Source organism: Elephas maximus, chromosome 8 (genome assembly GCF_024166365.1).
Source record: "Elephas maximus indicus isolate mEleMax1 chromosome 8, mEleMax1 primary haplotype, whole genome shotgun sequence".
NCBI classification, from domain to species: Eukaryota; Metazoa; Chordata; class Mammalia; order Proboscidea; family Elephantidae; genus Elephas; species Elephas maximus.
In genome coordinates this window covers 67,759,937-67,787,567 of record NC_064826.1, presented here as the reverse complement: position 1 = coordinate 67,787,567, position 27,631 = coordinate 67,759,937, and the positions used below count along the sequence as shown (strand labels likewise).

The window sequence follows — 27,631 nt, the reverse complement described above, 5'->3', positions numbered from 1 at the left end:
TCTTCTGTGTGCCATCTTTACCAATTCTGACTCCAACCGTCACTCCCATAGCATTCTGTACTTCTCTGCTGAGTTCGATAATTCATTGCAATGGCCACACAGAACTCACAGATAACACTCAAGATTATGAGGTTTTTTAGGTAAGTAACAGGTAACAATTCAGGTGCAGGAATGCTCAGGATGAAGTTCTTTGGTTGCTTCTTTGGAGAGACTCTTCTCAGTAGTCACGCCTCTCTCTTGCACCTCAGCCTCTGCCCTGCTCAGGCATGAGTTACAAAGTACTTTTAGCTCTGCGATAAGTGCCCAAGGCACCTCACTCCACAAGTAAGCCTCAGCTCTTGGGTCAGCAAATCTAGCTCCACCAAGTGCCCGGAGGCAACCTGCTCTGCCAGCAAGCCTTCTGCTCGAAGGTGCTCAGCTTTCTCACTCCGTTTGCTGGGGCATCTCCTGCTGGTCTCCTTGTTCTCCTGCTGCCATTTTTCTGCCGCTGCTTCTCACTGCCTTTGATGCTACAGCTCTCTCTCATTCTCTCTCTCAGTTTCCTGGTCCCAGGAGCTACTCAGCTCAGTGATCCCAGGTCCAAAAGATGTGATCCACTCCTGGCTCTTCTTTCTTGGTGGTGGTGAGATCCTCTTTCCCACCTCCTAGATGATTCAGTTTAAGCAAAACTGACCAATCTCTTAATTAGGGTTCCATATACCTTATTTGGAAACTCTGGTGGCATAGTGGTTAAGTGCTATGGCTGCTAACCAAAAGGTCAGCAGTTCGAATCCGCCAGGCACTCCTTGGAAACTCTATGGGGCAGTTCTACTCTGTCCTGTAGGGTCACTATGAGTTGGAATTGACTCGACGGCAGTAGGTTTGATTTGGTTTTTGGATACCTTATTTACATAGTCCCACTGAATCAGTATATGTGAGTCACAAAGACTACAACTAGGAAGGCCATATTAAGTAGTTCATTGCACCACGAGGAGATTCCTGAAACCCCCTGTGGTAGACAAAATAATGGTCCCCCAGAGATCTCCACATGCTAATCCCTGGAGCCTGTGAATATGTTGCCTTACATGTCACTGTGAATAAACATGTAAGTGTTAATAAGTGAAGGATTTTGAGATGGAGAGATTATCCTGATTTATCTGGGTGGTCATATTAAAGTAGAGAAAATATATTTTCTTTAGTGTTTTAGTATCGAAGTAGAGAGAATATATTTTCTAATGTTTTAGTATAACTGTATAAGCTAGTCTTTGAAACGTAATCGCTTGCTCTGGAATCTGTCCCACGATTGTTCCTTTAAAGAAAAATAAGGTAATCAATTTTTTATTGTTGATTAAACTATGTTCCTCTCCCAGGGGGCCAAAACACACAAGACCGAGGTAACTGAACAAAACACAGATCCATCCTGTGACCAAAACAAGGGTGGTCTGAGGACACTTGCAAGACTCCAAAATGGCCTGAAGAGATTTGCAAAACTTCAATAATAGGTCACTTCATCATTATGTCCATGTCAAAGAAGAATCAACAATCCTGGAAATCTCTAAACCCTGAACTTCTCCCTATAAAACCCTCCAGCTAGCCCGTTAGAGTTAGACAGAATTTGGGACACCGGTGTTCAATAAAGCCCTCTTCCTGCTTACTTCCTCCTGTCTCAGTATTGGCTTTACAGCAGGTGGCTCGAATCCACAATTTGCAGTAACAATATGTAATCGTAAGAGTCTTTATAAAAAGGAGGCAGGAGGGTCAAAGAGAAAAAGATGTGGTGGCCAAAGCATAGATTAGAGTGGTGTGAGGAAGGGACCAAAGCCAAGAAATGCAGGAGGCCTCTAAAAGCTGGACAAGTCAAGGAAACGGATTCTTCCCTAGAGCCTCCAGAAGGAACACAGTCTTGTCAATACCTTGATTTTAGGACTTCTGACCAACAGAATGGTATAATAAGTGTTGTTTTAAGCTACTAAGTTTGCTGTAATTTGTTAAAGCAGCAATGGGAAACTAATACAGATTTATTAACTTTTCATCAACAGATTTATTATACCCTTTGAATCTCTTGCCTCAAAATCCTTACCCTGCTGTTTCCACCAATCCTGGACTGTTGTATTGTGATCCTTAAACAGTTGCCATTGGGTCAATTCTAACTCATGGTGACCCCATATGTGTCAGAGTAGAACTGTGATCCATAGAGTTTTCACTGGTCCTAAAATTCTGTCTATAACCTTGGGTTTAACATGTACAAAACAGAATTAATATTATTCTCTCCAAACTTCCTCCTCTCCTTCTATTTTTCAGATTTATTCATATCACCATTGTGACTAATTTAAAAACTGGAAGTATTAGTCTGAGTCCAGTCAGGAGAAAGAAAGCACACAGAAAGGGGAAAGTTTGACACAACTATAAAAAGAAATTGGGGTAACAAAAAATTGGCTAGGAAGAAGTGAAGAGAATTCTACAGACTATAGGAATAGCAGATATAAGGAAGAGCCACTACCCTCGGGATGAGATAGAAAGCACAAGGAAAACCCCACCTGTCCCAGGGCTGAGATCCAGAACTTGTTGGAGAGGGCACAACTGGCTTACTGGGTGACAGAGAAGTTGATCTGTTGCCAGGTTGGCAGAACTTGCTAGAAATCTGGCCTCTGAAACTTGACAGAAATCAGCCTTCTGGGGTGCCAAGAAGGAACCCTGGTGGCACATTTATTAACTGCTCGGTTGCTAACCAAAAGATTGGCAGTTCGAACCCACCCAGCAGCTCTGCAGGAAAAAGATCTGGAACTCTGCTCCCGTAAAGATTAAAAAAAAAACAAAAACAGCCCCCAAAATCCTGTGAGGTAGTTCTACTCTGTCACATGGGGTTGCTATGAGTCAAAATCAACTGATGGCACCTAACAAGGAAAACTGTTCACAAGGTGGTATCTCCCTGGAGGCGGCTACAAAACCCTCTGAGGCGGGAAATAGGGAACCTCCTGGCCACCAGGACTACAGGAGCTGGGCTGGCACTGGGGAAGCTTTGAGTCAGGTGCTGGAGAAAAGACAGGCACACTTGTGCATGCCAGAACCTGGAAACAGAACTGTTTCCTGCAACATCTCTCCTGTACCCTCTACTGAGGAAGCTTAACATTGTGCCAGCCACCAAAGGAAAAATATTAGTGAACGCTTTGGGTAAACCTGGAGCCCTGGTGGTGCAGTGGCTAAGAGCTCAGCTGCTAACCAAAAAGTCGGCAGTTTGGATCCACCAGCCACTCCTTGGAAACTTTATGGGGCAATTTTACTCTGTCCTGTAGTACTGCTATGAGTCAGAATTGACTTAAAGGCAATGGGTTTATGGGTTTTTATAGGGTTGCTAAGAGTCGGAATTGGCAACAATGGGTTAGTTGGGTAAATTTGGAGCTGAGAGGCTATAACTTGCTAACTGGCATACCAGAGTCATTCCAGTCTGCTCCCCCATCCCTCACCCTCTGATCCAGTGGGCACCAATTCTGCAGTTTGCACTGGAAATACCTGGATATCCCCATGGCTATCCCATCCTTTCTCTCTCCATCATCTCTTGCCTCCTCACTGGTCTCCTGCCTCTCCTTTCCAGTGCTTCCAGAGACATTTTTCTTGAGGTCAAAATGCATCTGTTAGTGGACTCTGTTCACAAGTCCTCTATAAATTTACACAAACAAGACCACAAGGTACAGTACTAACTGGACTAAAATGATGCAGCAAACGAGCATGGCAATATATTACTATATCTGGAAATTAGGATTCTCTTATTGAATCTTCCATTTTGTAATTGTAATTAAATTTTTAAAAATCTTTTAAAAATTTTATTGTTGTAAAATATATATAACAAAAAAATTTTGCCACTTTAACCATTTTTAAGTATACAGTTCAGTAACTTTAATTATATTTACAATGTTGTATAACCATCACCACTATTTATTTCTGAATTGTTTAATTGCCCCAAGCAGAAACCCAGAGCCCCTTAAGTAATAGCTTCCCATTTCCCTTTACCCCCCAGCCTCTGGTAACCACTAGTTTGATTTTGTTTTTATGCACTTGCCTATTCTAGGTATTTCATATAAGTGGATCATACAATTTGTTCTTTTGTGTGGCTCACTGGATGGCAAAGCTTAACGATCACTCAGCTTAATGCTTTCAAAGTTAATCCATTTCACAGCATGTATCAAAACTTCATTTGTCTTTATGGTTGAACATTATTCCATTGTATGGATATGCCATATTTTGTTTATTCATCTGTTGATGAATCCTTGAGTTGTTTCCACCTTTAGCTATGTGAATAATGCTGCAATAAAAAAAAAAAAATTTTTTGTTTGAGTTCCTGCTTTTGATTTTTTTCAGTATATCCCCAGGAGCGGAATTGTTGGGCCATGTGGTAATTCTATGTTTATCTTTTTGAGAAAACATCAAACTGTTTTCCATAGCGACTGTACCATTTAGATACCCACCAGCAATGGATAAGGATTCCGGTTTCTCCATATCATTGCCAACATTTGTTACTTTCCATTTTGTGGAGTGATATCTCACTGTGGTTTTGACTTACATTTCCCTGATGACTGATGATGTTGAGCATCTTTTCCTGTGCTCATTCTCCATCTGCATATCTTCTTTGGAGAAATGTCTGTTCAGGCCCTTTGTCTATTTTTTATTTGGGTTGTTTGTCTTTTTGTTGTTGAATTGTAGGAGTACTTTACATATTCCGAATAGTAAGCCCCTATAAGATTCTAAAGAAAAGTGATTCAACAGAATGTGGAAATTATTGAACAATGTCATCAGTATCACACCCAAGTAAAATTATGCTGAAAATCATTCAAAAGTGGTTGTAGCAGTATATTGACAGAGAACTGCCAGAAATTCAAGCTGAATTCGAAAGAGGACATAGACCAAGGAATATTATTGCTGATGTCAGATGGATCATGGCTGGAAAGATGTTTACCTGTGTTTTATTGACTATGCAAAGGCATTCAACTACATGGATCATAACAAATTATGATTAACATTGTGAAGAATGGGAATCCCAGAACATTTAACTGTGCTCATGCAGAACCTGAACATAAACTAAGAGGCAGTTGTTTGAACATAACAAGGGGATACTGGGTGGTTTAAAGTCAGGAAAGGTGTGTGTCAAGGTTGTATCCTTTCAAATAATCCGAGAAACTGAACTATAGGAAGAAGAATGTAGCATCAGGATTAGAGGAAGGTTTATTTACAGCCTGAGTTGTGTAGAGGACACAACCTTTCTTGTTGAAAGTGAAGAGGACTTGAAACACTTACCCAGGAAGATCAAAGCCTTCACTGGGGATTGCACCTCAACATAAAGAAAACAAAAATCCTTACAACTGGACCAATAAGCAACATCATAAAAAAAAATGGAGAAAATATTGAAGTTGTCAGGGACTTCATTCTACTTGGATCCACAACCAATGCCCATGGAAGCAGCAGTCAAGAAATCAAATGACACATCACATTGGGCAAATTTGCTGCAAAAGACCTCTCTAAAGTGTTAAAAAGCAAAGATGTCACTTTGAGGACCAAGGTGTACCTGACCCAAGCCATGGTATTTTCATCACTTCACATGCATGTGAAAGCTGGACAATGAATAAGGAAGACAGAAGAATTGACACATTTGAATTATGGTGTTGGCAAAGAATACTGAATATACTGTGGACTGCCAAAAGAATGAACAAATCTGTCTTACAAAAAGTACAGCTGGAATGCTCCTTGGAAGCAAGGATTGTGAGACTGCATCTCACACACTCTGGACATGTTATCAGGAGGGACCGGTCCCAGGAGAAGGACATCGTGCTTGGTAAAACAGAGGGTCAGCGAAAAAGAGGAAGACCCTCAGGAAGATGGAATAACATGATGGCTGCAACAATGGACTCATGACTGTGAGGATAGTGCAGGACTGCAGGCGTTTCCTTCTGTTGCACTTAGGGTCGCTATGAGTGGGAACTGACTTGATGGCACCTAACAACAACAACATAAGATAAATGATTTTGAAATATTTTCTCCCATTCTGTCGGTTGCTTTTTCTCCATCCTGTTTTTTAACCTGTTGGATTATGGTTTAGAAATAGGCAGTACACTAAGTGAATCATGACAGACAACTGACAGGGCAGAGAATTAAAGATTAGAAATTCTGCTTTTTCCAATCTGCATTTCAAATACTGGAGGAAAAAAGTCTTTTAAAACCCTGGATTGAAGACATGAGAAAAGAGATGATCAAAGAGGAGGAAGAGCAACTGCAAATGGCCTATGACAGGAATGAGTTTACTTTGCAAGAGGAACGGAAATGTTCCTCTTTGGTAGCCTGAGAGGAGTGTAGAACAAGCTGAGGTCAGAGAGGTAGTCAGGGGTCTGCTCATTTGGGCCTCAGAGCCCAGAGTAAGGAGTGTCAATTGTGTCTTAAGTGCAACGGGAAGTAACTGAAGGTTTGAAGCAGGAGAATATGATCTTATTCACACTTTTAAAAGATTACTTGAATAATTCTACAAAGAATTGATTCTCAGGAGAAGTGAGATGAAATCACTGAGGAGGAGTGAGAATTGGTTCTCAGGAGGTCACCAATTAAGTGACTGTTGTTGTTACGTGCCATCAAGTTGACCCTATAGGACAAAGTAGAACTGCCCACTAAGGTTTCCAAGGAGTGGCTGCTGGATTTGAACTGTCAACCTTTTGATTAGCAGCCAATATCCTAACTACTGCACAACCAGGGCTCCAATTAAGTGACAGATAGTCCAGAAGAGAGATGATGGTAATTTGAACCAGTGTTAGCAGTGGAGACAGATGAGAAAAGTGGATGGACTTGATATTTATTTTGCTGGGATAGCTAAAATTATTTATAAATATTTTATTACTTGTTTATTTTATTTTGTTGTTGTTGAGAATATACACAGCAGAACATACACCAGTAATTTCTGCATGTACAAATTCAGTGACATTGATTACATTCTTTCAGTTATACAACCATTCTCACCTGCCTTTCCTGAATTGTTCTTCCCCCATTACCAAACTCCCTGCCCCGTAAATTTCCTATTACTCTTTTGAGTTGCTGTTGTCAGTTTGATCCCATATAGGTAGTTCTTTAAAAGAGCATAATGCTCAAGGCAGACTTTCTTTACTAATTAAAATAATTTATTGATGGAGTAGATTTTGACAGGGACGGAAAGAAAAGGTTGTGGAATAACCCTCCCACACCCTTACCTTTTTCTTAACGCAGGTTATTTCTTGCTTTGAATTTGGTTCTTCCTGTTTTTAATCTAGATTATAACCTCTCTCTTAGCTCAAAAATAAATGTAAAGGTACCCCTTACGTATTGTGCTACTCTCATCACTGTCTTCACACTGATGTTGTTCAGGATATTGATGACTAACTCACTGTCGCATCCAATGATTGATTTTTGGTCTCTGTCCCCAGTACTGGAGCCCTGATTGTGCAGTGGCTAAGTGCTTGGGTGCTAACAGAAAGGTCGGCAGTTTAAACCCACCAGCTGCTCCACTGGAGAAAGATATGGCAGTCTGCTTCCATAAAGATTTACAGCCTTGGAAACCCTATGGGGGCAGTTCTACTCTGTCCTATAGGGTCACTATGAGTCAGAATTGACTCGATAGCAATGGGTTTGGTTTTGGTTTTTGGGTCCCCAGTACTCAGGGAAATTGGTTATGATAGTGAGCCCTTCCCTTACAACTCTTACTTCATTGGCTTCAAGTCACCAGCCTCTCCTGGTTCTCTTGCCTTTTCCCTCTCACCCAGCTACCAGGTCTCGGCATCCATAATGTTCGCATTCATAGAGTCCTGCTTTGATACTCCTCCTTGTGTCTCTCAGGTGAAAAATTCTCAATTTCATTTACCTGGCTTCATCTCCTGGCCATTTCTCATGGTTTGAAAATCTATATTGTAATAATTGCACTTAACACTTATTGTGCAATTACTATGTGCTAGCCACAGCTCTAACTCCTGTATACATATTATATCATGTTATCCATGCTGTGATGTAGTATCACTATTCCTATTTTCAAACAAGGGAACAGACTCAATAAGGGTAAAAATTTTGCCCAAGCTCAAGCAGTTAGTAAGTGGCAGAGCCTGGGTTTGAACCCATGTCCATGTGAGTCCTGAACTGTCATCATAACAACAGTCGTCTACTGCCTTCCAAAATTCTTTCTCACCAATTCCCTTCCTCCCAAAAGAAACAATAAGCAAAAACACCTCCTCTTTTTGTATTCTTTATTTTGTTTCACGATTCTATGTTCCATCTAGCTTCTACATCTAGAAACATCTTTGCTTCCTTCTTCTTCATCATCCTTGTCAATTGGTCTCCAAGTCCGGCAGCGCTTAGGTCACAGATGTCACGGCAAGCCCAAGTTGCTGACATCATCTGCTGCCTCCTAATTGATCTCCGTAACTGTTCTCACCACAAGTCTTTAGTCCTGCACACTGCTGCCAGAAGCTTTTTCATCAATCTGATCCTCCCAGTTTGCTTAAAAATGTCTCTTGGCTACTTGAGTCCTGTTGCCTACTAATCTCCATAGCATTCATCCAAGGCCATTCACAGTTGGCCTAAAATACATTTCCTGTTTAGATTTGTCTCACACATATATGATTAGTTTTCAGATATATGTGAATACTGTTATTATAAATAAAATACAGATTAATTTCAAAGTATTTTTAAGTTTAGAGTAGTTTCTCATCGTAAATTTCTCAATCAATGGGATATTAAAAGTATAACTACTTTCATATGGGGTGCTTCAATTTTTTTGATATTACAGAGGATTTCTCACAGTTAAAAAGTTTGAAAACCACTGACTTAGGTAATCATCATTTCCTAAAAGTTGTCTCTGGGATTTTAGAGTTTAATCATTTTAATAAATGTGACTAACCATTGTTGTTCCAAGGTTGTGGACCCTGTAGCCAAGGTCATACCTGGATTGATTAATAAAACAGGGTTTTGGGTGTGCACCTGGGTGCGTATTGGGGTTACTAGCCCAAAAACCTTTACAAAGCTGAGAATAATTTAATTTTTATTCTTAGTAGCTCATTAAAAAGAACTTTTAAAGGTATCCATTCCTTATGTTAGGTTTCATTATGGAAATGGGGACGAAGTCAAAGAAATACAATAATATCTAGTTATAATGTTGAATTGATATTCAGCTTGGTTTTCAGTTGTGTCCTAGTTTAGCCGCATATTCTTCAGCCAAACATCCGCCTATATTTAGGTGTGGGAGACAGTGAAAACATGATTCCAGGAAGAACTGATGTCTCCCATTTACTAAATTACTGTGAAATGCATAGGGAGTTCCTGAGTGGTACAAAACAGTTAAAGCACTCAACTGTTAACAAAAGGTTGAAGGTTCAAGTCCACCCAGAGGTACCTCAGCAGATAGGCCTGGCAATCTACTTCCAAAAAATCAGTCATTGAAAACCCTATAGACCATAGTTCTACTGTGACATACATGGAATAGCCCTAAGTCGGCAACTGGTTTGGTGAAATGTAGGGGAGAGGTGGAAAGAGGGGCTGCAGCTGCCCTCAGCTATTCTCAGACTGCCATCTGTCCCTCCCATGTATTGCTTGTCTTGATATTTCATTGCTATTGGGAATACTGCCACATTTTTGCAAGGACAGGCCAGGTTTCCAAATGGGGTGGGGTCTCTGTTGTAGCTGCCAGGCCAACTTTACTGTAAACTAGAGGCTGAGAAGAAAAGCGGGCTGGCAGAGGAGGCAAAAGCTGGAAAGAAAGATAAGGGGAGGAATGAGAAGCCTTTAAGCTGTATCTTTGAGCCCAGCTGTCAGAGCACAGAGTAACTCAGAATAATGGAGAAGTTGGCTGACCAGGAGCATTTTTGCAAAGATCTGTCTAGTCGGAATCGACTCGATGGCACTGGGTTTTTTTGTTTTGGTTTTGTCTCTCCTGCTCCTTGGAGGTTGCCTGGTTTGCTGCCATATAAAGTAGGGGAGTTTCTGTATGTGTCTATATTTCTTTTGGGGCAATTATCAATTCTTCTTATTTAACTCCAAGTCTTATTTCCCCATCTCTTAATTTTGAACTGTTTGACTCATTTCTCTTCTTTTTCTCAGATGATGTCAAACACAATCCTGAAACAGATATTTTGCTCCACAGGTATTTTCTGAATTAATGATGGGTAAGGTTTTTTTTTAAGGTAGGTTGGAAGGAGCCCCAGTGGTGCAGTGGTTAAGTGCTCAGCTGCTAAGCAAAAGGTCAGCAGTTCAAACCCACCAGTTGCTCTGCAGGAGAAAGATGTGGCAGTCTGCTTCTGTAAAGGTTACAGCTTTGGAAACTCTATAGGACAGTCCTACTATAGGATCACCATGAGTTGTAAGCGACTTGACCGCAATCAGTTTGGTTTTTGGTTTGAGGTAGGTTGGAATCACCCTTCAGCAGGTTTCCTAAAGCCTTCTTTTTGACCCCCAGGCCAAATGGGGGTCAAAATTTCCATTTCATCTATCATCACATCCTAAATAATATTTGTTTGGTTGTGCTGATATCTAGTGCCTGGATTGCACTCCAGACCAATAAAATTCGAAACTCTGGGTGAAGTCCAGGCATGGAGGATTTTTTAAAGATTTTCCCAGATGATTCTAACGTGTGGCCAGAGTTAAGAATTTCTAGGAGCAATTTCAGATAAAGGAAGTGTTTTTCATTCACCGTTGTACACAGCAGCACCACCCCCGTATCCAGAACTAAGATTCTCATTTGTTTGCTCTATCCAATCCATTCAATACCTCATTAGCATTTTATTACAGACCAATTTTCCAACATTAGGGATGGGCAATGCTAGGATGGAAGACTCCTCAACCTATTCCCAGTTATAAAAGAATTTTGTGATGTGACCATATGGACCATATTTTGACACTGCGTAATATATATATACACACACACATAGAGAGAGAGAGATTTATCTCAAAGAAATGGCTCAAGCGATTGTAGAGGCTGGCAAGTCCTAAGTCCGTGGATCAGGCACGTCAGGCTGGTGGCTTCTCCTGATTCATGTAGCTGCAGGAGCTGAAGAACCCAAGATCCACAGGTCAGACGGCTTATGGGCTGTGGAGGCTGAAGAATCCTGAGATCTGCAGGCAATATGGTAGGCAGCTGGCTCGTGTCCCAAAAACCGGAGGTCGGATGATGATGAGCCAGATGTAGGATCCAGAGCAAGTAAACAAGATTTGCCGGACATCCGTATATATTGGAGGCAGGTCACACCCCTGAGGAAACTCCCCTTACAACTGATTGGCTGATCACATCAGATCACATCATGGAGGATGACTACATCTTTACAAAACTACCAAATTACATCATTACACAACTGCCATACTACATCATTACATAATTGCCAAACCCCTGCCAAATTGACACACAACCTTAATCATCACAAGGCTCTTTCTAGCCTTAGAATTTTAAGCAGCAAACAGAAGTGAGCTATTTAGGCCCATGGCACCACAGAAAAAGAAATTGACATTCATTAATCTCAAGACCAACTCTATCTTATTTAAACCTCCCAATGAACTTGAAAAATAGTTATTTTGTTCTTATATTGAGGATGAGGAAACTGAGGTGTAATGTTTGGTGACTGTGTATTCAGGTTTGATTCCAAATGTATGCAAATGCAGAGGCCAATCTCCTCTGTTATCGCACAGGGCCTCTATGGGGAGAACGACCTATATAAATCAGTTGCCCTGGTAATGCTGCCTGGTTAGCTTTCCAATGGACGGTAGCTGTGGCAGATTCAATTATTAGCCTCAATTCTTCACCCCTCTCTGCCTTCTTATCCTTACTCTTGTGTGAGAATTTCAAAATTGAGGTGCCTGACCCATATCAGAATGATGGGCCAAGGTCTGAGTCCCGACTCCATCTTAGTTTTTGCTTATTTCCCCTGCAACCATAGAACCCTTAGATAGACTTAAGTGCATAACAAAGGAAACATTCTTCTCTGTGGTTAAACTAAAGCTATGCAAAGAATGTTCCTAAGAGAGGGTCTTGACACAAGACTCTGATGAGGAATCCCTCAGCAGCCCTCAGGAAATGTTTTAAGATAATTACCTGGTGTCTACACTGTAAAACTCCCCTTAGTCATGTATTTAAACTAACGAATTCAAATAACCCACGTTTGTGTTTCCAACCAATCACTATAAAGAGCCCACACTCATGTTTCCAACCAATCACTGGAAAGCCCCCCTCCTTTGAGTTGTCCTGCCTCCTGCTTACCTAATCTTGCAACTTCCAATCAGAATGTTGCATTTTACCTCATAAAAATGCCTCTGTAATACCACCATATTCAAGTGTTTGGTTTCACTTTGTGAGATCAGATGTGTCCCTGGTTCAAACTGCCTTAAACCTTCAATAAATCTATTTGCTTTTACTTTTAACAGAGTACACATTCTTACTCATTGGCACTCTTTCTGTCATTTTTATTCAGAATCATTTCTTTCTTACTATCTGGCTCATAGATGTAGCTTTCATACCTCCCTTCCATTACCTTTCCTCCCTGATATCTGCTCCCCCTCCTCTAAGGTGGGTGATTCCTGGCAGTAGCAAGCCCTTTCAGAAATGAGGCCATGTCCAGTCTGCACTCACATGCCAGCCAAGCAGACTTGAGGTGGCATGGGTGTGAGAGGAAGCTGAGACAGCTGAGCACTGCCCACAGCATCCTTGCTGCCCCTCTGTACCCTTCTCTCTTCCAGATATCACATCACTCTGGTAAACTGGAGGGCCACAGAATCTTAGTTTCCTAGTGCTACCATAGCAGAAATACCAAAAGTGGGTGGCTTTAAATAATAGAGATTTATTTTCTTATAGTTTAGAAGGCTAGAAATTCGAATTCAGGGCACCGACTCTAGGGGAAAGCTTTCTGTCTCTGTCAGGTCTCTTTTACCTTCTGTAGCCCCAGCTTTCTCAGCTCTTTGGTGATCTTCACATGACATCTGTCTTCCACGCCTTCCTCCCCCCCACCCCCTTTGAGTTTGCTTTTCTGTGTCTATGCTGCTGCTCAGAACCCAGAAGTGATTAGGTTTAGGACATATCTTACACCAGTATGGCCTCATTAACATAACAAAAAATCCTGTTCCCAAACAGGATTACATCCATAGTTATGCTGTTGTTTGTCATGTGCTGTCCAGTCAATTTTGACTCATAGCTACCCTCTGTGACAGGCTGTAATCTTTATGAGAGCAGATTGGTAGGTCTATTCTTCTGTGGAGTGACTAGTGGGTTAGAACTACTGACCACTTGGTTAGAAGCTGAACACTTAACCATTGAGCCACCAGGGCTCCTTTCCACAGGTATAGGGGTTAGGATTCCAACACATATTTTGAGGGGCACAATTCAATATATAACATACAGTCATCCCAGAAAGTTCATGTCCCCACTGCTCACCTTCCTCCATCAGTATACAGCTGGATGCTGGGCTGGGCCTTGGGACCCTGCTGAGTGGAACTGGGTGAAGGAAGGCCAGCAAAGTGCCATGGAGACTATAATTTTCCTTATTCCCCTCATGGCTTCCAAGTTTGCTCCTACCCCTTGCTTGTTCTCAGGCCTCTAAACAGATGTTTCTTCCTAAAAGCAAAATGAATGAAAGCCCACAGAAGAATGTGATGCACGTGGTTAAATCTATTGCACAAAATTTATTGTAACGAAAATAATATAAATGATAAAGAGAAGAGAATGACCCTGATCCTGCCATCTTAACCAAGTAACAGCTGTCTTTTTTTTTTTTTTTTTTTAACATACAATTTCTACTCTGGTCATATCCTTTGTTCAGTTTTCAGACATTTTAATCATAAATCAGTAATTCTCAACTCTGGCTTATCTGAATCACTAAGGGAGTTTTTATGAGATGCAGACAACCATGTCCCACCTTGACCTACAGAATGAGAATCTCTGGAAGGAGAGCACAGTAATCTAGGATTTTAAAATGACCTCCAGATGAGTCTGATCTTGAAGACTACAGCAGTTGCATTTGAATTACACTTGCTGATATTATATAAAAGGAGAAAGTTACATTTGAAACAGATAAAATTAAAAGCTTAGAAAATAATTTTTTTCAAACTAGTATTTTTTAGTGTCCTTTGTTATTTCCACCCCTGGTTCTGTAAGGAAGAATTGTAGAAACATTTGGGAGTAGTTGGGGCTGTCCTATTCATCTCTACAGGTCTGAAAGGGCAAGCAAGACTGCCCAGGGTTCGGCAAGACCTCCTTTCTACAGCATCTGAAGGCCAGATTAGCAAGGTAAGGCCCATAGTAACAATGGTTGACATATTTTGAATTTTACTGTATGTCAGCTACTCTGCTAATTCTCTAATCCTCCCAAGTAGCCTGCAAAGTTCTTTTTTCATTTGGCAGGTGTTAGAACTAGGCTCAGAAGGGACTTGCTCAAGGTCACATGGCTTGAAGGTGATGTTGCCAGGATTCTATATTTGATCTGTATGATTCCATAGCCTAGATTCTCTCTCCAAAAGCATAGCTTGTGAGATTGTGAGAGTAACAGTAGGCGAAGAAACTGACCAAACATTAAGTAAAAGCCAGTTGTCTGAATGTCTAAACCTCAGGTATGGAACCTGGAAATCCAAGATGCGGGAACAGGAGACAGGATGATAGTTAGAAAGTATCATCCATGCTTGAATTTTTGCTTGTTCACCTCATAGACACCTCTCCTCTTGTCAGGAAGGGCTTGCTGGAACGAAACTCTAATGTCTAGGGTGTCCACTCAGAGGAGGCCAAAACCAGCTTCTACTCTGTGACCATGTGTCTGCTGCCAGTGGGAAAGCCATTAGAAAACCTCTTGACGTAGGAGGTAGAAGTTCTGGTGGCACGGTGGTTAAGCACTCAGCTGCTAACTAAAAGGTCAGCAGTTCGAATCCACTAGCTGCTCCATGGAAGAAAGATGTAAAGATTACAGTCTTGGAAACCCTATGGGGCATGTCATAGATTGAATTTTGTCCCCCAAAAATATGTGTATCAATTTGGCTAAGCCATGATTCCCAGTATTGTGTGATTGTCCACCATGTTGTCATCTGGTGTGATTTTCCTATGTGTTGTAAATCCTACCTCTATGATATTAATGAGACAGGATTAGAGGCAGTTATGTTAATGAGGCCTGACTCAATCTACAAGGTTAGATTGTATCTTGAGCCAATCTCTTTTGAGATATAAAAGAGAGAAGCAAGCAGAGAGACAGGGAGACCTCATACCACCAAGAAAGCAGCTCTGGGAGCAGAACATGTCCTTTGGATCTGGGGTTCCTGTGCAGAGAAACTCCTAGTCTAGGGGAAGATTGATGACAAGGGTGTTCCTCCAGAGCCGACAGACACAGAAAACCATTCCCTGGAGCTGGGACCCTGAATTTGGACTTGTAGCCTACTAAACTGTGAGGGAATAAATTTCTCTTTGTCAAAGCCATCCACTTGTGGTATTTCTGTTACAGCAGCACTAGATAACTAAGACAGGGCAGTTCTACTCTATCCTATAGGGTCACTATGAGTTGGGACCATCTGGATGGCAACACACCAGAGGGTTTCTAGAACGACCTTTTTGGTGTTCCTAAGCTCGCTGGGTCCCAGGTGTTCAGTCAGCAAGTGTTTATTGAATGCCATATGTTATTGGCTCTGGACTGTGTTAGTAAACCCAGGAGAAGTGGAATCTGAGAATTGGTAGGGGGAGGAATGATAATTTTTAGGGAAATGGCTGTTCGGTAGGAGAAGACAACAATTTGCTATAGGAAATTTCTGTGGAGGCTGAGTGTTTGTAGGGAGTATAGCAAAAGAGTATCTGCTGATTTACCTTGTTTGTGTTTGGGCACTGGGAAAGAGGATAATTCTATGGACAGTTTTGAATGGTGCCTTGGAAAGTGGGGACATGCACTGGAATGGAGAATAGCAGGCTAATTGGGTGCATAGTCCATGAAGATGGAGAATCTCTCTGATGATCAGGGCAGTGGTACTTCACTCCAACTTGGGCAGTCTGGGGGTGGGAGGAGGTGTGGGGAGACACCTTTGGTTGAATGTGGCAGGGAGCACATCTGAAACAGAGGCCATGATAATTTGCAGAGGCATTTGGGTGGTACTCCCTTGGCTTCTCCTTGTCTTGGTGGTAGGCAGCAAGGATAGGGTCAAGCTAAAGAGAGTCACTAATTGTATAAGTTTCCCAGGGCTGCCACAACAATTTACCCTAAACCACAGTCCAACATCAAGGTACCGGCAGGACCGCGCTCCTTCAGAAGGCTCTAGGGGAGAATCCTTCTTTGCTTGCAAAGGTGCTGCTGAAACTCACTAGGGGTGAGCACCACCAGGTTTCCTGTAGGAGTAAGAAGAGGAATGCACACCATAATGAGGAAGAGAAGACCCTTCTTCCCGCAGTGCCTCTCCAGTGCCCTGAACTGACAATAACATTGTGCTACTGGCAAAGGAGAAATGCTTAGAGTCTAGCTCCAGTATCACTAAGCAGGGCAAAGAAAAATATCATTGGCGCTTTCATTGTTGCTGTTAAGTCGATTCTGATTCATAGCAACCCTATAGGACAGAGTAGAACTGCCCCATAGGGTTTCCAATGCTGTGATCTTTACAGAAGCAGACTGCCACATCTTTCTCCCCAGAGTGGCTGGTGGGTTCAAACTGCCAACCTTTTGATTAGCAGCTAAGCACATAAACACTGTGCCATCGGGGGCAATAAATTGACCATGGCACAGGCATTATCTCAGCAACCCTTCTTTTTGGCAGTGTTTTGCCAAATCTCTTGATCTGCCTTATTTAACAAAATACCTGACAAGCTTACCCTGTCCGGCTGTCAGTGGGCTTTAGACAGAGGCTATTAACCTTTCAAACTGAAGACAAACACTAGCAGGAGTTTGGAATATGCATAGCTGAGTAGTCTATGAGGGCAAAAAAAAAAAAAAAAAATCCATAATGACTGGATAGTGGAGCCTGGTGCTGGTGAGCAAATAGTACAGGAGACATTTGAGGATGAACTGAAGGTAAAAGTAGGGCTAATTGAGAAGGTCACTGTGGTGTCTGGGAGTTTGAATTATTCCAGCATCCCCTCAGGTTGATGTAGCCTGTCCATGGCTAGATGTGGGTTCCATAGGATTTATATTCTCAAAGAGCTCATATTGCATGCAGGAGCTTGTGTTCTGTCACAAATGGACATCAGCACTGTGCAGGGCAGATCAGAGGTGGAGAGGAGTGGGAAATAAAATTAAACTCCTTGAAAAATGTGGCTTAACCCAATGTCTTATATAAAACAGGCTCTAAATAAAATCCATCAGTTTTTTGGGGGGGTCAATCTTAGTGATTTTAGAGTGTGATTGCAGAACTCTACCATATGTTAGGCTCCCGTATGTCAGGATCTCCACATTGGCCTTCATTACTAATAACCTTTACTAGGACAATGATGTAATGAAAGTGTGGGTGAAGGTCTCTGATACTTGGATTCTTCTAGAGTGAACTGTTCTCTCTCCTATGGTGTTAGGGCACTGGTTTTGAGAGGCGAAGGTGAGCCGCATTAGGATAGGCCAGAATTGAGACCTGGAATGTTCCTTCCTCTCCAAACTCCTTATGATCATTATTCTAATATCACCTTCCCAGTGAGGCCTTCTTCAGTCCACTCTATTTGAAATCCTACCTCCCTCCACCAACATTTCTTTTCTCCCCCTTTTGCTGTTTTTCTCCATAGCACCTATATATCATCATCTATATATTTAATTGGAGCCCTGGTCAAGTAGTGGTTAAGATCTTGGCTGCTAAGCAAAAGGTTGGCAGTTCGAATCCACCAGCTGCTCCTTGGAAACCCTATGGGGCAGTTCTACTCTGTCTTACAGGGTCGCTTTGAGTCAGAATCTACTCAACGGCAATGGGTTTGGCTGTTTTTTTTTTTTTTTAATATATTTAATTAACGACAATATATTTAACTTAGGTATCTTATTTATGTTTCCTCTGCACCATGAATGTAGGCTCCGTGTCCTAGCACATGGCAGATAATCAATATGTATTATTAGTTTAATGAGGAAATTAAACCTTGATTTTTCTACGCTGTCAGCCCCAATCATAACTTCCACAAAAAGAAAAGGGGCTTAGTCTGGTCTCTAGCCCAAACGCAGCTTTTCAGCAGCTAAAAACCTCATTCACCTCTGCCTGGTAGTTTTTCCTCTCCAAATGCATTGCGTTCTGTCCATTTCCTATGGCTGCCCTCTCAACCCTGCTCCATTTATTCTTCTAAAAAAGGAATTTCTTCCTCTTTATTGGCTTTTCCTGCTTGGCCTATGTACTTGCTGCAGTTGTGCTCAAGGACATACTGGGACCTTTCATGTCTCCCTGCCATTTCTTGGAAGGGCTGTCTCTACCTGGTCTGCCTGCTGAGCAACTTCTGGGGGAGATATGGGAGCTCATTGTGCTAGGTTTGGAGCCTTGGCTCAGTCACATACTGGCTTTGGTGCTGGCGATATTTATTCACCTTCTTGAACCACTATTTCCTTAACTGTCAAAAGGGAATAATAATTATTACTTTCGATGGTTGGCACCAGGAGTAGAAGTAACAAACAAATGGCATGGGAGTTAGGAGGTACTCAGGAAACAGCAGCTCATATATTATGCTAAATACCATGTCTTTAATTATGGTGTTGGTGAAGAATATTGAATATACCATGGACTGCCAAAAGAACAAACAAATCTGTCTTGGAAGAAGCACTGCCAGAATGCTCCTTAGAAGCGAGGATGGCAAAACTAAGCCTCACCTATTTTGGACATGTTATCAGGAGGGACCTGTCCCTGGAGAACGACATCATGCTTGCTAAAGTTGAGGGTCACCGAAAGAGAGGAAGACACTCAACAAGATGGATTGACACAGTGGCTACAACGATGGGCTCAAGCATAGCAAAAGTGATTGTGAGGATGGCACAGGACCAGGCTGTGTTTTGTTCTGTTGTACACAGGGTTGCTACTAGTCGGAAATGACTCGATGGCACCTAATAATAATTTAGATAACATTTGCTCTGTCAGGTCTACTCTGAATCCTTCTTAGTTGTTCTGTGTGTTCATTGTGTTTTATTCTTATCTCCATTAAAGCAACAATTATTCTGATTATTGGTTTTTCCCCCCAAAATTTTTAATCTTTTAGAACAAAGACTCTAAATATCTTTTTCAGCTTCACTGATTTTCTTTCTTTCTTTCTTTTTTTAATCTACAGGCTAATTTGCTGGTCTTTTGATACTAGGGACTAAATGTATGTTTTGTTGGAAGAGTAAGTTGTTCCCAGTTCTATGAAATCTGTGGCTCTACAAAATGAGTCCATGTTAACACAATCCATGTGAACATTTTCCTTTTTGTCTTAGCAAGGTTAAGTAACAGATCCCAGGATGACAAAGGAAGTAGCATCATGATCAATTTTTAATATTTCTTGAATTTGGAACTTTTGAATTTTCCATACTGTTGTTTAACCTGCTGATTTAAATGTAGACATCAGGGAGAATTTTTATGAAATTGGAAGAGAGGTAGGGGGGTATAGAAGATCAGAAGTTCTATTTCAAGCTGCATTTCAATAACTAATAAAAAAGGATCATAAATACGAGATCGAATAGTGGAGAAACAGACCTAACAGTCAAAGGCTGCTGAGAAGGCCTGCATCTAACATTTGTAGAATGGGGCAAGAGTTCAAATGGAGACACCAGCTGCTTTCTTCCCACTCTGGCTCTATCCTGCACCTTGAGGGCCCGCCTATGCAGGCAGCATCCTGAAATCCTCACTGAATGGGCACATTCATGGCTAGAGGAAGGTGTAAAGTTTAGGGCTCAGGGTAAGGGCTCTGGGATCCAAAGCTGGCACTGCTGCTGATAAACCACCTACTGTTTAGGAACGTGTTGACCACGAACCCTACTCTAGAAGCATTTTCTTTTTTGGGTGGGGGAAAGGGTGGGCTTGTAAACTAGTTGGTACTCTAATTCAGCATTATCTAGCATGTGGGTCACAGGCTCCTGGGTAGCTTTGGAGTTATTGCAAGAGTTTGCAAATCTGAATGCCCTTACAGTATTTCTATATGTCTTTATGTCTTACTCATCAATAAATACTAATCTCACACATGTATATTGAGTTGAATAAAATACAAATTTTAAGGTGTTTTTAAATCAATGAAGCTTTTTATTATTATGTATATAATTTTGACAATGAATAACAAAGGATAACTACCACAATGTAGTTGTCTGTTTAATTACTTTTAATTTTGGAAAATGGATCCACCTATTAAAAAAAAAAACTATTGAGAAGAGCTAATATAGTTGGTATGTTTAAAAAAACTTTAAAGGCTTTATTTTAATTAAGAAATGGTTACTCTATGGTTATATGACCATAGATAAGTGCTATAATTTCTCCTGGAAATTCACCTGGAGAAATTATAGCACTTATCTATGGTCAGATAACTAGTTAGTGGTATAACTCGGACTGCCACTCAGGTCTTTCCTGAAAATGAAATTTATCAACAACCAAGTGTAATGCAGAATCAAACTGAATGGACTACCTCGTGATATTCCATTAGCTAAGCCTGGAACTCAAAAAGTGAGGAAGTCAACACAGTTAACGCTCTCAGGTCTGAACTAATACAAGTGCAATCTTGTGTTGTTGATTACATTTTTGGAATGGAGGACTAGCTTAAAGGATTTATTTGATGGAGGAGGATTTATTCTGATTCCTCAGAGAGTCAGGCCAAAGAATTTTAAATGCTCCTGGGGTGATTTTAGGGTGAAGTTTCAATATAAAGGTTGGATGAAATTTGGGAAAATAGATCCACATAATTTAGTTTCGTTTGTGTCTAATAATTAAGAGAGGAAATGAATTATTTTCCATTCTCGTTAAATCCACCGAATCCTCAATTATATCTTAAACCAATGTATCAGGTAGGTTCTGACAGAATACAGATGGCATACTCTAATGGGCAGCAATTATAAAATGTGGGAAGAGTTTAAGATAAGTACCAGGGGCTGAGGATCCCTGATGCTGCAGTGGTTAAGCACTAGGTTGCTAACCAAAAGGTCGGCAGTTCAAACCCACTAGCCACTCTGCGGGAGAAAGATGTGGAAGTCTGCTTCTGTAAAGATTTACAGCCTTGGAAACGCTATGGGGCAGTTCTGCTCTGTCCTTTAGGGTCACTATGAGTCGGAATAGGCTTCACAACAATGAGGTTTCATTTGGGTTTAACAGGAGCTGATTCAGTACTCTATGGCTAGGCCTGAAGGGCAGGAGGAGGGACAGGAACCTGGAGAGAAGGATGTGTGGAGGGGGTCAGCTGATAGGAGCTATGGCCTTCAGGAGAGGAACTTAATACCAAGGGGTTAGGGGAATCAATATTTACTCAGAGACTAATCCCTCCCATCCCCTGGATATCCTGGAATTCTCTCCCATTTGGACACTTTCACTGGAAGAGGAGGGCAAGGGGGCCAGGGCACAAAGGTGGAGAAAGAGAAGAGTGGCTCTGGAGGGTGGACAAATGGAAGATATTCAGCATAACCAACTACGTTAAATAAAATATCAAGTATCAGTCTTCTACTACATAGGCAGGACGGTAAGGGAAATGGGCTCTGGTTTTATACAGATTATAATTCAATTTTGTAATGTTATAAAGCTGCATGTGTTTGAGTAAATCCCTCAACTTCTGAGTCTTATTTTTTCATTTGTAAAGTGTGGCTAGAAGACCTACTTTCCAGGTTGCTCTGAAGTTAAATGACATTCTTTCAATGTTGTGAAGATTAGAAAGAATATACAGTAAAACCTGTGAAAGCCAGAACCTGTGTAAAGCCAAAACCTGTCAAGGAAGGAGAACTCACTGGCTGTTGACAAGATAGGATTCTTAACAGAGAGCAACAGAAAAGTGGTAAGCATCCTGTCAAAGGCGGAAAACTTGTAAGACCCCAAAAATCGAGGCAGTCCCATCAAGTTTCAGCTCTCACAGGTTTTACTATATAAAAGTCTGTTTGATGCTGAAAACTTTAGGACAAGAAGGAACCTCAGAACTGTCATCTTTGCTCGTACCTGTTAACTACTAAGTGTCCACTACATACTCTGTTCTTAATATTCTTGGTATATTTTATATTCTCAGAAATTTCTGAACTAGTTGGGAATCTCTTGTACTGGGATATCAACCCTGTATGTTCTCCAAGCACCGACTATAGTCTGAGTTTAGCATGTGTTGCACATATTATTTTATTATTTCTCTGCTTATGTTGGTGCTGGTGTCCTTAATAAAGCACAAATTTATTTAAGAGTGTTATGAAGTCATGGTATCTTTTTTTTTTTTTTTTAATTACCGTGGTATATTTTCTATATCAAAGGGATACTAAAAAACGCTGTCAATTTGTGGATCCAGCAAATGAACTCTTTTGAGATTCTAAAAGTAGTCTTTGTACTTCAAAGGTTTAGGGGCTTTTGATCCATTTTGTCTTCACGTATCAACTTGCTTTAGATTGTATAAAGAAAGATCAGGCCTTAAACATCTGTTTCTGAAGATAAGACTTTCCCTGAACTACATAATAAATTTGAGGGCAGTGCTGGTAGTTCAACAGCCTCCCACCCCTTTCAAATTCTCGGTGGCTGAATGGAGATAAGAGGGAAAAAAATATTTTAGGATAATGCTCCAATATGGGGATGGGGACGAAATTTGGGAAATAAAATATATTTAACCCTAAATGGGAACTACTCATGTTTAGTAAAAATATTTTTACTCAAGGCCTTGCTCTTCCAGTGTCTCCAGGTCAACCCAGCTCTTACTGTCAGTCCCCTCCACAGGTAGAAGATTGTGATGAAAAGAGAATGTCTTCCAGATTCAGGCAAATCTGGTTTTCCAGCTTGGATCCACAAATATCAGGTGTATGAATATGGATAATTCACTTCTGAGCTTAATGCAAAAATATCCATATCACAAGGTTATTGTGAGTCACAAAGAGATAAATTGATATTGTAGAGAAGGGGGGGTGGGGGGGGCAGGGAATAATAATTCTCCTCCCTGACTGCCCGGGTCCTAAAGAAATCCTGTCACTTTGGTACTTAGAATTTCAGGGCTGGAAGGACTCCATCTAGATAGAAACCCGGAGAAATTATAGCACTTGTCTATGGTCATATAACTAGTTAGTGGTAAAATTCGGACTGCAACTCAGGTCTTCCCTGAAAATGAAATTTGTCAACAACCAAGTGTAAGGCAGAATCAAACTGAATGGACTACCTAGTGATATTCTATTAGCTAAGCCTGGAATTCAAAGAGTGAGGAAGTCAACACAATCGAAGAAGGTCGCAATCTGGGCGGAAAGTGAACACACCAGAATTCTGAGGGAGATTCATCATATAATACAAATCACTGAACTGTATAAATACAGAGGAAGGAAAAATTGAGCTCTGCCTGCAGGTGGAAAGAGCACATAATGAAATCTACCTTGTATTTCATAAAGGGACCCCACTCTTCAAGCCATCCCCATTTGCCTCACCATTAATTAATTTAGCAAATATTTGTGTATCCACCTCTACATATCAGGTATTCTTCGGCATATGGGGTACAGAGCAGAACTGCCCCAGAGGGTTTCCAAGGCTGTAATCTTTAAAAAAGCAGACTGCAACGTCATTATCCCGCAGAGCGACTGGTGGGTTCCAATCACCGACCTTTCGGTTAGTAGCTGAGCGCTTAGCCATTGAGCAACCAGGGCTCCTTTGGGGGACCTGGTGTAGCCCCAAAGCCTTTTCAATTAAGGGTATGGGGGAGATCAGCTGCACAGTGGGTGCTGCAAACAAAATTGGTGATGACTTCATATGAACGAAGCAAGCGCAGAATACCTTAATTGTCAGAACAGCAGACAGGGTAACCCAAATGCAAAGGGGCACCTGTCAGACCTCTGACGCGATCCTTAAGTAGGCATACTTACCCTTCGGGGGCTGGAGAAGGAGCAATTCCTCCAGGTCTCCTATCCTCCGCCCCCCTCGGTCCCCGCCCCGGGACCATCCAGTCCCTGCCCAAGCCCCGCCCCGCTCCGCCCCGGACGCTGCGCGCTGGTTGGTACTGGCAGACATGATGAAACTTCCCGCACGCCTTACGAGAGGGAGGCGGATATAAAGTGGGAGGAGGACAGGTGCTCTGTCCGCAACCCGCATCCGGTCCGGCTCGCCCAGGTAAGTCGGACTCCCACCTCACGGCGAGGTCTCCCAGCGTGTCCCGGGCTGCCCCGGGGGCAGGACGGAGAGGGGGCTTGGAGACTGTGCTGCGGCCTGCAGCGGGCGTCTGCAGCGGGGGTGGGCAGGGGCGGCCCGGGGTGTCTTGTGGATGCTGCGGCTCCGGGCGGGTGGAGAGGGCGGGGCGGGCGCCTCCCGATTGTTGCGCACCTGGAGCAAGCTGGCGAGGACAGGTCCTAGTCGTGGTCCCCTGGGATCGAGAAACCAGTGATCAGCGGCGGGGAGGCCCGCAGAGAGGGCAGGCAGCCCACGCTCCCGGGGGTGTTACCGAGGCGGCGAGAGGCGGGGTCGCTCCGGGGAGGAGGAGGCTGTGCGACCTAGGTTGGCCCCTATAAGTATTATTTTTTACGGTATTGCGTCGTAGCCTGTGGAAATTTCCGCAGTCCGGCCCACCTGCCACGGAGAGATCGAGGACGCACGTGGTCAGAGCGCGCTGGAGCATCGCGAGGCTTCCTAGTCAGGTTGTCCTGGTTTTTGGAGGAGGGAGGGTCTCCGACGTCAGTCAGTGCCGCGTGTCTGTACTCGCCCCTCTCCATACCTGCCGCGCGCCTTTGTAGACTGCAAGACTCAACGAGAGCAAACCCTGCAAGAAGGGTGCAGAAAAAGGCAAAAGTTCTCACAGGGTAGCAGTTCTAGGGGGCTAGCTCATATTGATGCAACTATTTTGAATAAAGAAAAGTTTGGGGTTTTTTTGGCCTGTCAATCTGCATAATTTCTTTGTTGTCTCTTGCCCTAAGTGTTTGATTAATAATGTAAAAGCGCTGGTAATTCTTTTTTGATTGATATCTCTAAGAATGATTGGTAGTAAAGTAAGTCTTAAACCTTCTGGAAGTTGGTTACTGAGATCTTAATGTAAAAATAAGGTTACGTGGTGAAGTTCAAATAGTTGGTAAATTGAATAGAAATAAATGTACTAAAGCAGAGCTGTCCAATATGGTAGCCTCCAGCCACATGGGATTGTTGAGGACTTGAAATGAGCCTAGTCTGAACTGAAATGTGCTGTAATGTAACACACCCCGGATTTGAAGATTTAGGAGGGAAAAGCAATGTAAAATATTTTGTTAATAATTTTTTATATTGATTCCATGTTGAGCTGATACTATTTTGAATATAGTGTGTTAAATAAAATATATTTAAAATTAATTGTATTTGCTTATTTTAATAGGGCTACTAAAATATTTAAAATTACATGTGGCTCACATTTTTATTAAACAGCACAACTCTAAAAATTTATGAGGAAATATGGAAAATTGCTGGGAACAGGTAACAACAGCAGTAGAAAAGAGCATTGCAAGTAGAACCTTTGCCCTCCAATAGGACTGATTCCAATAAAACTCATAGATTATAGCTATAAGTTGCTTTTCCATGCTGAAGAATTAAGTGTGCGTCACAACCTCTCTTGTTCCTCCAGTTATAGCAGTTAGTGTGTGTGTTCCTAAACCAGGCTTAATACTGGACTCACTAAGCAGCATATGGGAAAGGTGTGCGTCACGGTTGTACCTTTTCACCACATTTATTCAGTTTGTATGCTGAGCAAATAATCTGTGAAGCTGGACTCTGCGAAGAAGAATACTACCTCAGGATTGGAGGGAGACTCATTAACAATCTGCAGAAAGTGAAAAGCATTTGAAGTACTTACTGAGAAAGATCAAAAACTACAGCCTTCAGTATGGATTACACCTCAACGTAAAGAAAACAAAAATCCTCACAACTGGACCAATAAGCAACATTGTGATAAACAGAGAAGAGATTGAAGTTGTTCAAGATTTCATTTTACTTGGCTCCACAATCAACGCCCATGGAAGCAGCAGTCAAGAAATCAAACAATGTATTGCATTAGGCAAATCTGCTGCAAAAGACCTCTTTAAAGTGTTAAAAAGCAAAGATGTCACCTTGAGGACTGAGGTGCCCCTGACCCAAGCCATGGTATTTTCAGTCACCTCATGTGCATGTGAAAGCTGGACAGTGAATAAGGAAGACTGAAGAATTGATGCCTTTGAATAATGGTGTCGGCGAAGAATATGGTATATACCATGGACTGCTGGAAGAATGAACAGATCTGTCTTGGAAGAAGTACAGCCAGAATGCTCCTTAGAAGGAAGAATGTGAGACTTCATCTTAGGTACTTTGGACATGTTATCAGGAGGGAGCAGTCCCTGAAGAAGTACATCATGTTGGTAAAGTAGAGGGTCAGCGAAAAAGAGGAAGACCTCTTAACGAGATGCATTGACACAGTGAATGCAACAGTAAGCTCAAACATAGCAATCATTTGTACATAGGGTCACTGTGAGTTGTAGCTGACCCGACGGCACCTAACAACAACGGGTAAGTGATTCACCGATGACCTCACATAATCTTCAAAGCACTTTCCCAACTCACTTTTACTTGGTATAGAATCAATATTAGATAATTTATTAGTAGTTATCTCACTTAAGTTCTTGATAAATTTAACCACTGAATGTCAAAGTAAGTATTTCATCATAGGTTATTTGGCCAGTGCATGGAAGGGACTGCATAGGACATGTGATTGTTCATTGCCGAGTTGCTTGAGTTAACACCATTTTCCATTAGTTTGATCTGGCCTTATTTAAAGGCTAAGCAAAGTGTTGATTCATATAGATACAAATGAATAATACAGTCAAAGCACTCAGAATGGTTGCTCAAGCTTGCTCAAAGTGGTTAATGTAACTTGAATATATGTTTTTTCTTTAGAGTTCTTGTCCCAAGTTTGGGCATTTGCTGCAAATTATCATTTTTTAAATATAAAAATAATTATTTTCCAGGTTACAGACATTTTGGAAAAATAGCTTTATGAGCATCCAAATAAAAGAGCCATTTATTTCATAGCTGAGAATTTGAAGCTTGGGAGTAATTAGCTTTTGTTCTCTGGCCTACAGGGATGAGCCAAGCTGTTTTTCAGGGATGTTGTTGCTTTGTATGTCCATATGAGTCAGGACTGACTCGATGGCGATGGGTTTGGGTTTTTTTTTTTTTTTTTTTAACTTTGGCCAAGGAAGCTTTGAGACAGACATATTTGGAAACGTTTTTTCATCTAGGGCATTTCGAGGAGCCTGGTCGTGCAGTGGTTAAGTGCTTAGCTGCTAACCAAAAGGTTGGCAGGTCAAACTCACGCACTGGCTCCGGGGGAGAAAGACCTGGTGATCTGGTCATAGAAGAGTACGACCTAGAAAACTGTATGGGCAGTCCTGCTCTGTCATGTGGGATTGTTACAAGTTGAAAGTTGACTCAATGGCAGCTAAAACACAGGACTTTTTTTTTTTTAATTCAACAAATTTTTTTTTATTGTACTTTAGATGAAGGTTTACAGAACAAACTTGCTTCTCGTTAAACAGTTAGTATACATACTGCTTTGTGACTTTGGTTGCCAACCCCACAACATGTCAGCACTTTCCCCTTCTTGACCTTGGGTTCCCTG

General features: G+C 41.7%; 1 protein-coding gene across 4 annotated transcripts in view; it reads left to right on the top strand.

The window, feature by feature from the left end:
* Positions 1-27,631, top strand: part of ASNS (asparagine synthetase (glutamine-hydrolyzing)) — a 166,951-nt gene that overhangs the window by 120,421 nt on the left and 18,899 nt on the right. The window contains exon 1 of one of the 4 annotated variants that reach the window (XM_049893303.1): positions 24,018-24,135. The exons of the other annotated variants lie outside the window; for them this stretch is intronic. The gene's annotated coding sequence lies outside the window, so the exon portion shown is untranslated. Of the gene's footprint in view, positions 1-24,017; positions 24,136-27,631 lie in introns of those variants that run through there. 4 annotated transcript variants of the gene reach the window in all.